The 13,079-nt window shown below is 41.7% G+C and overlaps 1 protein-coding gene and 1 pseudogene across 2 annotated transcripts in view; one reads left to right on the forward strand and one right to left on the reverse strand.

The window, feature by feature from the left end:
* The window catches only part of MAML2 (mastermind like transcriptional coactivator 2), a 333,389-nt gene that overhangs the window by 167,055 nt on the left and 153,255 nt on the right, over positions 1 to 13,079 (forward strand). The gene's annotated exons all lie outside the window — the stretch shown is intronic.
* Positions 3,011 to 3,127, reverse strand: LOC111729263 (annotated as a pseudogene).

Genomic DNA, 13,079 nt, shown 5'->3' on the forward strand with positions numbered 1-13,079 from the left:
ATGAACTGTTTATCAGAGAGGACACAGTAGTTCTTTAAGTCAGTTAGGCACCTGGATTCTAATCCTAGCTGTGACCTTGTCTAAGCACCTTATCTCTCTCAGCTTCAGTTTCCTCATTTGAAATATTTCCAGTTGATCTCCAGTATTATTTCATTTCTGAAAAAAAAAAGTGAGTTTATGATTAAAAGGATGACATTGTAGGCATAAAGACAGTGTCACACCCGAGAGAGTCCCCCAGGAAGTAAGTAGCTCTTCTAGCAAAATAGAATTAAAGAGTTGGGAAGAGCCTAGTCAATCCCACTGAGGATCTGAATCATTTCTACCATATCCAGCTTTTTCTTAACAAGGAACAGGAGATGAACACATATGTTGCCTGGAGCCGGCACTTGCTGACTCCTGCTTGAGGTGAGGGGGGTGTATACTTAGACTGCCCAGGCAGCCCCAGGTTTGGAGCTGCTTATCCTTCTCGCTTCAGGACGTTTACAGTCTATACTCCACTGTAAAGGAAGCTTGTGAGTTTGCTTGGCATAGGAGTGACATGAGTAATGAAGTCGTGGCTTCAGCCAGCATTCTGAAGCTGGGGTTTTGCAAAAGTTGAAACTCCCCAGAGGAAATGCCGGAGCACAGAAAGCCTATATATCACGGATTACACTAATCCAGGCAGGAAGTGATAATAACATAGTTATACAAGCAGTGTTTTTCATGGCTAATAGAGGATGATGGTCATTTAATTAAACTATGCCAGGCCTTGGGCATTTTGTGTCTAGGACAGCCTAGAGTCTTGCCTCGACCCTCTTGCTCAGGGCATTTAAGCTCAATTGGAAATTCCATGAGGGTAGGGTCTTTATATTTTTGTTAATTTATAATACCTATTATAATTTCTGGAACTACACCTAGACTAGAAGACTTCTGAGTATCTTATTAGCCTTATGAAATACTTTGTTTCATACCAGGTAGAGGTGCTAAGACTTGATTCAATTAACCTCTTGTGAATGCAAAAGCAAGTCATACCTGAGATTCTACATGTAAAGAACTTGATATGCTGATTGGAAAAAAAAAAAAAAGTAGATTGATAAAATAGAGTTAAGAGACTGCCTCCATGAGGTTATGAACATAATATTTAACTTTCTTTTTCTTCTCTCTAAACAGACAGTAAGCTGGGGTCTGGGATGTATTGTCAGGATTAAAGTGCTTTTTTAATTAAAAAAAAATGCTTTTAAAAACTTTAAATGAATATGATAGCTACATAGTATAATAGAAGGGAGTAATGTATTGAGGGTCAGAAAAACTGGATTTCAGCCCCTTGGTGTTGACACCAACCTGTAGTAAGGTTTAGATTTCCTCATTTGCAAAATGAAGGGCATAGGTTGCAGTGATTATATTTCCCAAACTCAAAATCTTCCAGTTCCTTATGTTTTGGGGGACAGAAGGCAAACTCTGGCAGATATAATTTGGAAGCTAAAATGTGGGAAGTTCCTGAACACGTTGATTCTGTGTGAACAGTGGAATAGAATATGAACCACATTTGTTGAATAAAACTTAGGATATATGAATATTGAACGTGAAACAGCAGACTCTTAAATAAGATATAGCATGTACCCTGTAATTATATTTTTATTGCTTTGAATTCTTCCCTCAGCATATAAGTAGAAAGTTCCAGTAACTTGCAGACATTTGGAGGATCAGCTTCACGTTATCCTTTTTCAGTCTGAAGTGACCCTGTTGTTGGTCCTCTGACCTGCTCCCGGCCCCATCTGGTGGATTCCGAGACTCCTTTGTCAGTCCTACGGAGTCGAAAAATGAACCCATTAAGAGACTGAAAAAGATCCGGGCTGAGCTGCTCAAGGAATCATACTAAGAGGGAACGAGATTTATGAGATGAGGTAATAGAAATACAAATAGAAATACATTGTAAAGGAACTTTCTCCTCAAATGCCTATTTCCTCTGTGATTGATTTGTGTGGGGGAGACTGAGATTTAATTCTCCTGCCTTCACCACCACATTTCTACTGTTTCAGGTTCTAAATGTTCCCAATCTCAGTACACAGGCGTCTGCTCAGAGACTGGTCCTCAGGGACGCTCCCCACTCTCAACTCTGCAGTTTCCAGAGGCTTCTTTCACGGGCATTCCTACTTTCCACTGACTCTTCAGAAATTATATTAAAATAGAAGAAGATTTATCCCCCTAGCAGAAATTGGGGTCACTGATATTCAGGGAAAGGTGCAGTGTCTCCCAGCTTATCCTGCAGCTGTTTGTCAAACCTTGTAGAGTAATTTATAGGCAATGTTCACCAAGGGTCACTCCTGGAGGGTACAGAGCAAACTGCACTTTGTGCTCTCACCCAAATTTGCATTTATAATAAATAACATACAGTATGAGTGAGTACCTACTGTGTGACAAGCACAAAGCTACACAGATCCTATGCATTTTTTTATTTAATCCTCAAAAATAAAAATGATGAATTAGAAATTGTTAGTCCCATATCTCAGAAATGGGAAAGCTGAGAATTGGGTTAACCAAGTTACTAAAGACCATGGAGTTTACAGTTGTGTTCAGATCTAGGGCTTTTTGACTCAGAATTCCTTACCATCAAGGAATGGAAGAGCCAGAAGGCAACAGGAAGGGTGCATTGAAGAAGACAGTCAGGGACACCTCCTCCTGATTTAAATGGCTCTGTGGGAGCCTGTAAACATAACCACCCAGGGCTTTCCAGAGGCCCGGGAGACAGGAGACGGTTGTCTCTTCTGCCTGGCTCCTTCTGATTTAAAAAGTGCTTATGGATCTCTTTCTATAATGAAAAGGCCCTGTGGTAGGCAAGAGAGACACAAAGCTTAATAAGATATATACTCATTCCTGATTCAAGAGAATAAACACTACAGTGCAGGACATGCAGCTAATTATAATAAATTCAGAATACGATATCATTTTACATAAAGTGGGTTAGGCGTACAGAATAGAGGCAATGGGGCAGTGTTTTGTTTGTTTGTTGGTTTTGGTTTTGGTTTTTTTACACCTACAGCACATGGTCTTCCTAGGTGGTCTCCCAACCAAGTACTAACCAGGCCCAACTGCTTAGCTTCCGAGATCAGACAAGATCGGGCACGTTCAGGGTGGCATGGCCGTAGACGGGACAGTGGTTTTTAAAGAGTGTTCTTGAGACCAGCAGGGTCAGCATCACCATTACCTGCGAATTTATTAGCAATCTAAGTCACCAGGTGCCTCCCTAGGGGTGGAGCCCAGGAATCTGTTTCTTGTTCACTAAAGTTTGAGAAACTCTGATTTAGGGGCTTGGCTGGTAATTGAATTTGGTTTGATGGGAGATGGGGTGAGGGACTGACAGCAAATTAGTCTGGTCAGGTCACTTAGGGCTGATGATTTAAAGGTTTAGAAATTCTTGCCGTAGAGCCTTCATCAAGTGTATGAAATGTAAATGGCAGGCCACTTGATGAGGTATACATTTTAGGCATACATCTCACAGCCCGGCAATGAGATTCAAGAGGCCATATAATCTGAACCAAAACCAACCATGGATTTCTCGTCCTTCTCATGCCTCTGCTGTTCTTTCCACTCAAGTGCCTGTGACAACAGTTCTGATACAATTTGTAATTAAGAAAGTCACATTAATTTCACTAGAACCCTGGGGATTCCTTACAAATTAATATTTTTTGCACTCAGGGATCATAAGGAAGAGCAGCAGCCCTTTGCCCACAAGCCGGCAAGGAAAAGGAGGAGAGCTTTGCTTCCATGTTCATTAGACGGCTCTAAGATGCACCTTTTGGAGTTTTCACATTTTTCCTTTACCGTTTGGTATTTTTTCCCAAAGAAGACTTTATTCTCCTAACATAGCCAATCTTATTTCCTTTTCTGAAAGGTAAGGCTGGGTATATGATGTCTTACCCACATCCCTTTACTAAGTCCTATCTTTACCTAGGCATTTGAATAATATCTATTTTAAATAAGAATTTTAATAAGACCTGGAGGGTCACTGGGGATCAGTGCCCCTGACTAATTCTCTACATGGTCATCTCACTCCTGACCATTCTACCTAGAACCTAGCGAAATTAAAAAATAGACTTCATATTAAAATTAGCCCTTGCCAATTCCAGCCTCCACTCAGCCAAAAGAAATCTGCTCTGATTTCAGGAATAGTCTTGTCTACCTATTGTCAGAGTTTTCAGAGGCGTTAGTGGAGGTTCGTGACAGCTCTGGACTCCCTCCTGACAGCTCCTCCTGAGCTGACCTTTGAGAGCATCCACAATCACTCTGGACTTCCCCTATGCCACACAGGAAAACCTAGACAGATGGTCAACCTGGGCAGCATCTTGCTTTCAGAGCCTATCTCGGTGTGTGGGCCTGGTTACCCCAGGACCAACAAAGCAAAGCTAGAGAAGGACACCCACCTGGGTGGTCCACTGTGTTGGGGAAACCAACACATGTCAACAGACTATAAGAATGAGAACTTTTTCTTTTGTAAATAAACTATGCAATCTTGGCATACATGGGACTCTGTAGCACCTCTTAGTCATGTGATTCATTTTAGCAGTAATCATATCCTCTCAGATAAAAAACATTTTCTGTTTATCCTTGCCTTCTCCACAGGACTTGGAATACCTTGAGAACAGGAAATATGATTTACATTTCCTTAGAATACTAAAACCACAGCCCTGGAAACACAATAGATAATTCTCCTTAAACTGAATTAAAACAGAATAGGAAACAAGAATCAGAGACCACCTCTTAAAATTTGAAATAGGTAATTTTAGGGCAAAAGTAAAATGTAATCTTAAATTATCAAGCAGTAACTTCACAGAAGTTATTACTCACAGAGGTGAGAAAAACAGCAAATACATAGTGCCTAAGCTTTTTAAAAAATTTTGGATTCTTTGAAATCTTTTGTGAAATACATATACTAGCTTTATATCTATCTCTCAATCTCTACATGAATATTAGAGATACCTTAATACAGAGATCAAGAGATATATCAATAGATCATGGGTATAGGTAAGTAAAATAGCCAGTTACTTGGAAGAGTCAAATTTTGTATAGCAGGAGGTCACTTAAAGATAGTTATTTCTAACAATTTTCACGCATACTGCATGAGCACGTCATTCTTGTCAGTCGCTAACCAGTGGTGGTGGGGAGGGCTAACACTGAGCTCAGCAGAAGGCTGATGGTGTTTTACTGAAGTCCCATGAAGGTTTGTGATGAAAATCATTCTCCTACTGTAGCAGTTGCCATTCCTCCACAGTCCACCAGTCCACCAGTGGCTGGGCACAGGCTGACAAACAATGCTTTAGATACTTTAAGGGATTTCATGGACAAAGCTTCCGAATGTTGTATCAAGATGTTTTGGGGAAGTCCTTAACTTTGGACATTGAAATATCAAGTGACAGACAGCCCTTCTGTCTACCAGGCGCCATTCCCTGTCAGAAACGAAGCGTAGCAGTGGTCTGACCCACTCCTTCACGTGTCTTTGCTTCTGGAGTTTTGAAACTTCACTGCATTCCCCAAATGCCAGCTTCGAGGGAGACGTACAAAATGCAGAATGCTTATCAGTCTCTTGTAGTGTCTCGCTCTCTAGCACTTTCTTTCTCTGCCGAATCATGACAACGCTGCCAGAGAAATAATTGTAACCCTCTCCCCAATGACTGCTGTTGCTAACGCAGAGCCGAGTCTGCCCTGACTGCCTGATTGAGACATGGCTGGGACTTTACAACCACTGTAATTACGGAGTCCACCCACCACTGCAAGCAAGACAGAGAGCCAAGAGAACATCGAGTTTAGGATTCTGTTGTGTTTTGTTTTTATTGCCTCATAATACTAAAGTTCCAGCTCAGAGATGAAACATTATATAAAGAGACCTAGGTTTGCTTTCACTGGTAATTTGTTTTTCAGCCCCAATAAAGTAGGTAGAATTATTGTTGTTGTTATTTAATCTTAGTACTTCTGGATGAGCAGTGACCATTCTTTACCTCCTCTGGTCAAACTCTTAAAGGTGGTTTTCAAAAATTGGTTGATATGTCCTCAGATCACCCTTGTGAGGAAGTTAAGTGTTCTTGTTTTCCTAGTTGGAAAAAATGAAACATAGAAAGCTTAGGCAATTGCCTTAGGCTGTCAGGGATTGAAGCACGGGCTGTCACTGCAAAACTGGTTTCCTCGTGGTGTCATGGAGGGTGCTCTTGCCTTCTAGTTGGAGGGCAGACATGTGCTCTGTCCAGGGACAGCCACGCAGGCGGTAAGAACAAAGCTCACACTCAAGGAGAACATGGCTATGAAACTACCCCCAGAGATGCTGCTTTCCTGGCTGACAGTTAAAGCAAGTGACCTTCAGCTCAACTATGGAAAGTCCAAGTGACTAATTTAATGAACCTTTGGGGTGTGAGGCGGGGAGGGGAGGAGGCTGCCTGGGCCAAGGGCCAGTGTGAGCCATCTCCAATCTATGCAGGGGGTTGAGGGTGAAATGAGAGCAGAATGGTCAGAAGGAAACAGGCTCCTCTATGTGGTTAGGGGAGAGAGTCTGACCATGTGGACAGATGGAAGCCCTGGGTTACGGAGGCAAAGCATGTCAGCAAACCGGGAGCATTTCCTGTCTGCAGGCAGGCAGAGGGCCAGTTCTTCGATGAGCTGGAAATAGGAACCTGTGGGGGCCAGTCAGCATAACCCTTTCTCTCTGCGGGTTTTACGTGGTGAAATGAAAGAGCTTGTTATGTCCGTGATCTTGAGAGCTTGTTTCTGTGCCGTGTTTTCTTTTATGTTTTCTCTTGTAATACTTGATGGTACTCAATCCACAGAGGCCACATTGCAGTTATGTCTCAAACATCCATCAGCCAAGAGCCATTGTTCTAGCAGCAATCATTTTGCCCACCTGTGTGACTAGAGATGTTTGGATCATGAATTAGTTCACTGTACCTCTGCTTCCCAGTGTACAAGTTCAAGGAGGGTGGGAGGGGGCAGGGCAGAGACCAAGCGTTTTTTCTCTTTCCCTTACTCTAAGGAAATGACTGCACCTTCGGTCAGCATTCTTCACCGAACAACCTAATATGCACAAAGCCCCGCTCTAAATGATATGGAGGTAATGACTAAACATTGGACCAGGGTGCTCTAGTTAGTGAGAGATTTTCTCCATGTATTTTCTTATTGAAAAGTTACAACCCTATGAGGTGGGTGGTATTATTTAGAGAAATATGAGGCTCAGAGAAATGCATTGCAGTCTCATAATAGAAAGTCTGACTCTGCTTTTAAGGAACATAACTTGAAGGGGCATAACCAGTGAGAAGGCAGGGTGGAACTAAAGATTGCTCCGAGCCCTGTCAGCATTCCCAGGACCATTTCCTTTGAGAGAATCTAACCTGACTACCTACCCTCTATTCACACTTTCTGACTCAGTTGAGTACTAACCATCGAAATTTCTAAGGGAGCCTAATAGTCAGCATCCCTCTTTCCTACCTGAGTTCCAAACGAATTGAGAAACATCACCATTATTAATAGGAAGGACTAAGATGGGAGACGCAGCCTACCGACTGGACTCCTAGGTTAGGCAGACTTCTCTTTGTACCCAGGCTTGGGCACAGAGGAGGCTGATCTCCTGGAGAAGCAGAGGCTGCTCTCTGTGCACAGACCACACCCCAGAGAAGGGAGGATCGGGGTGCAGTACGTCTCTGGCAGAGTGGATCAAGGTGCCAAGAAGCCAAAGTGTTACAGCTCTCGAGTCTTCACAGACACCTGGCAGTAACCCTCTGGGAGTGAAGAAGGGTCAATTTACCTAACAATTCCTCCAGGATATCTTACCTGAAACCTGAAGAATAGATCAGGGGACCCTCTCTGCTCCTTCACAGCACTCTCTGTATGTTACTATCTTAGCATGTGTAATCCTGAATTATAACTTAATGCTCAGGCGTCTCTCTCCCCCAAAGGACTGTGCACTCTAAGTGAACATCTTGACTTGTTTCATCTTTTTATCCATAATGCCTGGCACCCAGCAGCCAGTGGTGAGAATTTGTTGAATTGAACTGAACTAAGAAACTAAACCTCTTTACCAACCAGTACTGACAAGACTTTGTTGTTGGGTGGTCTCAGAAACTTCTGACATGTTTTTCTAAGTGTTCATTTACAAAGTCGGGATAAGCACTGATAAGGCATAGCGCTAGAGGTTTTAAAGAAAAAAAAACACTATAATATGAAGATAAAAGCAGTGGAGACAGTTGGCAGCTGATTTACTTAGCAAAATGAACCTGTGCAATGGAGTATGAGGGAAGTTTTTGAGAGCGGCCATGTTTAGAGTAAGTGTATGTGCTGGTGATTAATTACAAATGTGTTGCTGGTGATGGACCAGTCCAAGATTTAATAGGCAGCCCTCCAGTTACTTTCCCCACAGTGAGGTACTACATAAAGTTTGAGCCTAGGAGCAACAGAAGCTCCTGAAAGCTTGCTAGAAATACAAATTCTCAGACCCTGCCCCAGACCTACTGAATCAGGATTTCTGGGGATAGTGTCCAGAAATCTGTGTTTTAACAAGCCCTCCAGCTGATTGTTAGGCATGCTTATGTTAGAGAAGCATCGTCACTATGTTCCTTGTTCTCTAGTGTAGGAAGAACACATCTATAATCAAAGAAAATAATGGTAAGAGTTCATATATTAGGCAATGTGTTGTTTTAAACACTGCAAGTGTATTTATCTCCTTTATTCATTACAACAATCCATCCAGTGAAGTGGTTACTATTTTTAATTTCATTTTTTAGATGAACAAAGTGAGACACAAGGCCAGGAATAGGGTGAGACAAGTGAGGCACTCTCCTTGGGAGAGAAACTTAAGTGGGTACCAAAAAAAAAAAAAAAAAAAACCCTCAGTAATTAAGATTAATAATATTTTCATTATTAATATTTTTAAAAATTTAAATTAATGCTAATAAGTTCATGATGACCAGAATATCAAATAAAGATCTAATAGGCAGAATGGTTCCAATAACTCTGCAGAATGACATGGCTACTAAGAAGCAGAGGAAGGACTTGAACCCTGGTAGGTTGACTCCAGAGGCCACATACTCAACCACCATGCTTTGGACCACCTATCGACTAACTATCATCAACCACATTTTGATGGGGCCTAGAAAAGTCCAGGCCTAGGAACAACCATCATTTGGGCCAAAGAAATGCCTAGTAGTTTGGAACTCATGGGGACCTCATGCAAAACAACACCAAAATCTAAAAACAAAAGCAGAAAATTCAAATGGGGCCTAAATTCTACAGCTTGGCCTTCTATGAACTTAAAAGATTTCCAAAGCTTCCTCCCCATTTTTCTCCCGGCCAACTCCTGGTGAGAGAATCAGTGGATAGAACTGTCCTGCCTGCGCTCTGGCTATTGGAATGCGATAATTAGACTCACTTAATATAAGTGCAGTGCCCTCCTTGGTTTCCCAACTCCCTTTGGAGAGATGGATCGAGAATTTCCCTTGCTTACTTCTAATCTGTGAGATTCTGGCAAGCAGGCAAGCTGCTTGTCCTGAGGGCTTGTCATTAAGAGCTGGTCACCTAGAATGCCACAACATGTTTGGGCTGCATTGTTAAACTACATTGGTATTCTCCCAGCAAAACTCCTCTCCTTCTTTTACCGAATCAGCATTCTGTGACCGTGATATATTCTAGCCTGAAAACATTGCATGTTCTGTTGCACGCACCGTGATTCTTCCTTGCTCTATATAGACTGTCTCTAAGGAATATTTCTAGTAAACATGTTCATGTCAGGAGACTGAAACATAGTTAGTTACAAATTTTACATGATATGTTAAAAAAAATATCAGAGACATACAGCCAGCTCTCACTTTCCCTCTCTTTCGTTGGGAGAGAGGAGAGGATGTGTTTCATACACCTAGAATTCTTGCCGGGCATATGCCTTATGATATTTAAGATAAGTGAGAGTTATAAAATTTAACACTTAGATATTTGGACAGAACTTCAAATAGCTAGTCAGTTTCTCTGTCCATTATGTTCTTTGTTAGCCATAGTATTTGGGGGTAAGTTATTTCTCAGACATGTAATTTCAAACCAATAGAAGTCATTTCTTGGAAATTACAAAATGAATACTCAATAAGTTTGCATTTCATTTGCTCTTGATAGCAATATTTGCTTATTACTCTTTTTCATCTTTTGAGGACAAACATTGTCTTTCAATAATTTATTTTTCCTAGAAATATGTATTAAGAACCTATTAACTAAAATAATGAGAGACAATTATATGGATAAGCTATAGTCTCGGACCTTCGGGAGTTTACAGTTAGGAATGTAAGTGGTAAAACTATACTTCAAGGTAAACAGACTAAGAAGAAATAGCCTAAATACTTTGGACTTTCTGAGATGAGACAGACACACCAGGGAAGAATCTAAGAGGAGGCTGTATGGCAGCTCAGCCCGGTAGATCAAAAGGATTTTGAGAAGTGAAAGAGCACTTTAAGCGAGGACCGTAAGAACAAAGACAAGGCAAGAATGAGGAAGGATGCATAGAGCATGTTCTAGAAAAGAAAAGTGTCTTGTTTGGTTGGAAAGAAGTAGAAATTAGATGAGGGGTTTTGAGCTATATTCAGTAGGCACCAGGGAGCCAGCAAGGTTTGTTTTTCAGCAGTGGTGGATATAAGTAGAGCTATGCTTTTGAGCAGTGCTTTTCAGACTTTAGTATGCATTTAAATCACTGGAGGGATTTTGTTAAAACTCAGATTCAGATTCAGTAGGTCTAGGGAGAGGCTTGAGAGTCCCAGGTGATGCCAGCACTGCAGGACTGCAGAACATGCTTTTAGTAGGCAGGATCTAGAAATATGTCGTAATGGGAGATAAAATTAGACTGGAAGAAGCCTGGAGGTTGTGAGACATGGATTGTTAATATGGCCCACCATAAGGTAAGGATGTTGTGAACTAGAGAAGAGGAACTTCTGGTGGAAGTCAAATTTGTACTTGACAGCTCTACTTGATGCAGAGTAAGGAGAGGTGGGAGCCATCATGTATGACCCTAAGAGCCCAGACCATGAGTATGCCCCTTCCCTACCCTTTGTACTCCAGTCATCCAGCACTACTTATAGTTCCGTAGAATTGCCAGGCTCTCTGTCTGAGCTTGTGTCATGTTGTTGATTCTGAAAGGAATGCTGCTAGTGTCTCTCTCCATCCCCTCACCAGGCCAACTCCTACAGAACACACAGGACTCAAGTCAGGTGTTACTTCTTCCCAAAAGTCTTCCTGGAGCCCTCAACTACCCCATCTCCAGGCTGGATTAGATATCCCTCCTACGTGCTCCTAAGACGTCTTTTGAGGTCTCATATCAAAGCACCGTGTAGTCAGATAACCTACCCGTCATGCTTTCTGCTTCTTGAAAACAAGCATTATCTTTTTTAGCTTTATGACCCCAGTGTTCCAACATAGTAGAGATTTAGTCGATGTTCGATGGTGAAAGGATGAGTCATGAGGAAGAATAAAGCTTTTCTCACTATGGTGGCAATGGTTTTTGTTTTTGTCATTGTTGGTGAAATAGCAAAGTAGAAAGGAAGTTAGACATTGAATTTAATTCAGTTTGGTACATGGTAATTTTGAGTTTCAGAATATCCAGGTGAAGATATCCAACAAGTAGTTAGAAATTTCATTTTACAGCTTAGAAGATCATTGAGGACTGGCTACAATGACCTGGAAGCCATATGCATGGAGGTGACAGTTAAGAACATGGTAGAGAATCAGATCAAGGCAGAGAGAGGTTCAGAAAGACAGGCAGATACAGGGAGAAGCAAAGTAGGAAGAGGCACTCAACAGAGAAATAGAGACACAGATAATGAGACAAGAGAGCAGATAAGGACAGAGGTATATTAAAGACAAATCGATCCTTCACTTTCAAAGTGCTTTCTTCTGTGACACCCAACATGAGGCACATTGTTGGGTCTCACATCACAGCATAAGGGCAATGTTAGTCATGAAGGACTTTAGAAGCCAGCAAGAGGGAAATCCTTAAGAAGTTTGAGATGCCCAGGCCTAAGAAGTAGGCTTATGTGTGAAGTCAGGATTCAAAAACTGGCTTTACATACATGCCATACAGGCCTGTCTTATGTCTTTCTGGCTTTCTGCCTGGGCAGAATCCCATTCATCAAAATGTAGATGATCTTAAAGCTTGGTCCCAACAATTCTGCACTTTGTTTTCCAAATCACTTAATGAGATAACACCACACACACACACACACACACACACACACACACACACACACACACACAAGTTATTATATTCTGCCTTACATCAGGTAGCCTGTGTACATTTAGGATTATAAGACTTTTTGAGCTAGAAGGCCACTTCCCCTCTTCAAATATGACCCCGACATTTTATCCAGAGCAGTGCATTAAACAGAAAGAAATAATCAAATGCAGGCTTCTGGGCACCCCTCAAATCATAGCATGGGCCGGCACTTACAAGGCCTTCAGAAACAATGATCACATCCAGGCTTTTTTCCCCCTCGTTGCCCAAAGCAGCATTTTAACAGACTTCTATTGTGTTTTCTCCATTCAGTTCACTTAGAGGGTGACATTTTGCCCTCAAATTCATATGCATAGTTGCTCTTAGAGACTTTCAGTGCTACATTCCTGACAAAATCAGACCTTCTGTTTTATCTGAAACAACCCCCCAAAGAAAATCATTGGATCTGAATGAACAGAACAATTCTTTATGTCCACAGGAGACAGGCAGACAAAACCCAATAAAACTGAAGAAAAGAAGAGACCTGGTGACGATTTGTTTTTCATAATTACTTATTCAGAGTAGAAGGGAACAGGGGAAGAAGGTTCCTTTTAACATGTCCCGACATGACGGATGAGGTGTGCTCGTCATGCGTATGCAGGAGCGATGAGTGCAGGCAGGGCAGTCTTGTTAAAGGAGATGCTTCACACTGGGCAGAGATATATTTCTGTCTGGAACACTGGAGATAAACACCCGGTGTTTGACTCCTCATTTTCATTATGCTTAAAGCCCCTCACTGTCCTTTCAGAGTGGCAGGTGATGTGACTAGCATGAATCAGACCTTTCTTTTCTATGTCCCGTAGCAAAAACAATCCCCCTTTCAAGA

The sequence above is a fragment of the Pteropus vampyrus genome, unplaced genomic scaffold, assembly GCF_000151845.1.
Source record: "Pteropus vampyrus isolate Shadow unplaced genomic scaffold, Pvam_2.0 Scaffold254, whole genome shotgun sequence".
Taxonomy (NCBI): Eukaryota; Metazoa; Chordata; class Mammalia; order Chiroptera; family Pteropodidae; genus Pteropus; species Pteropus vampyrus.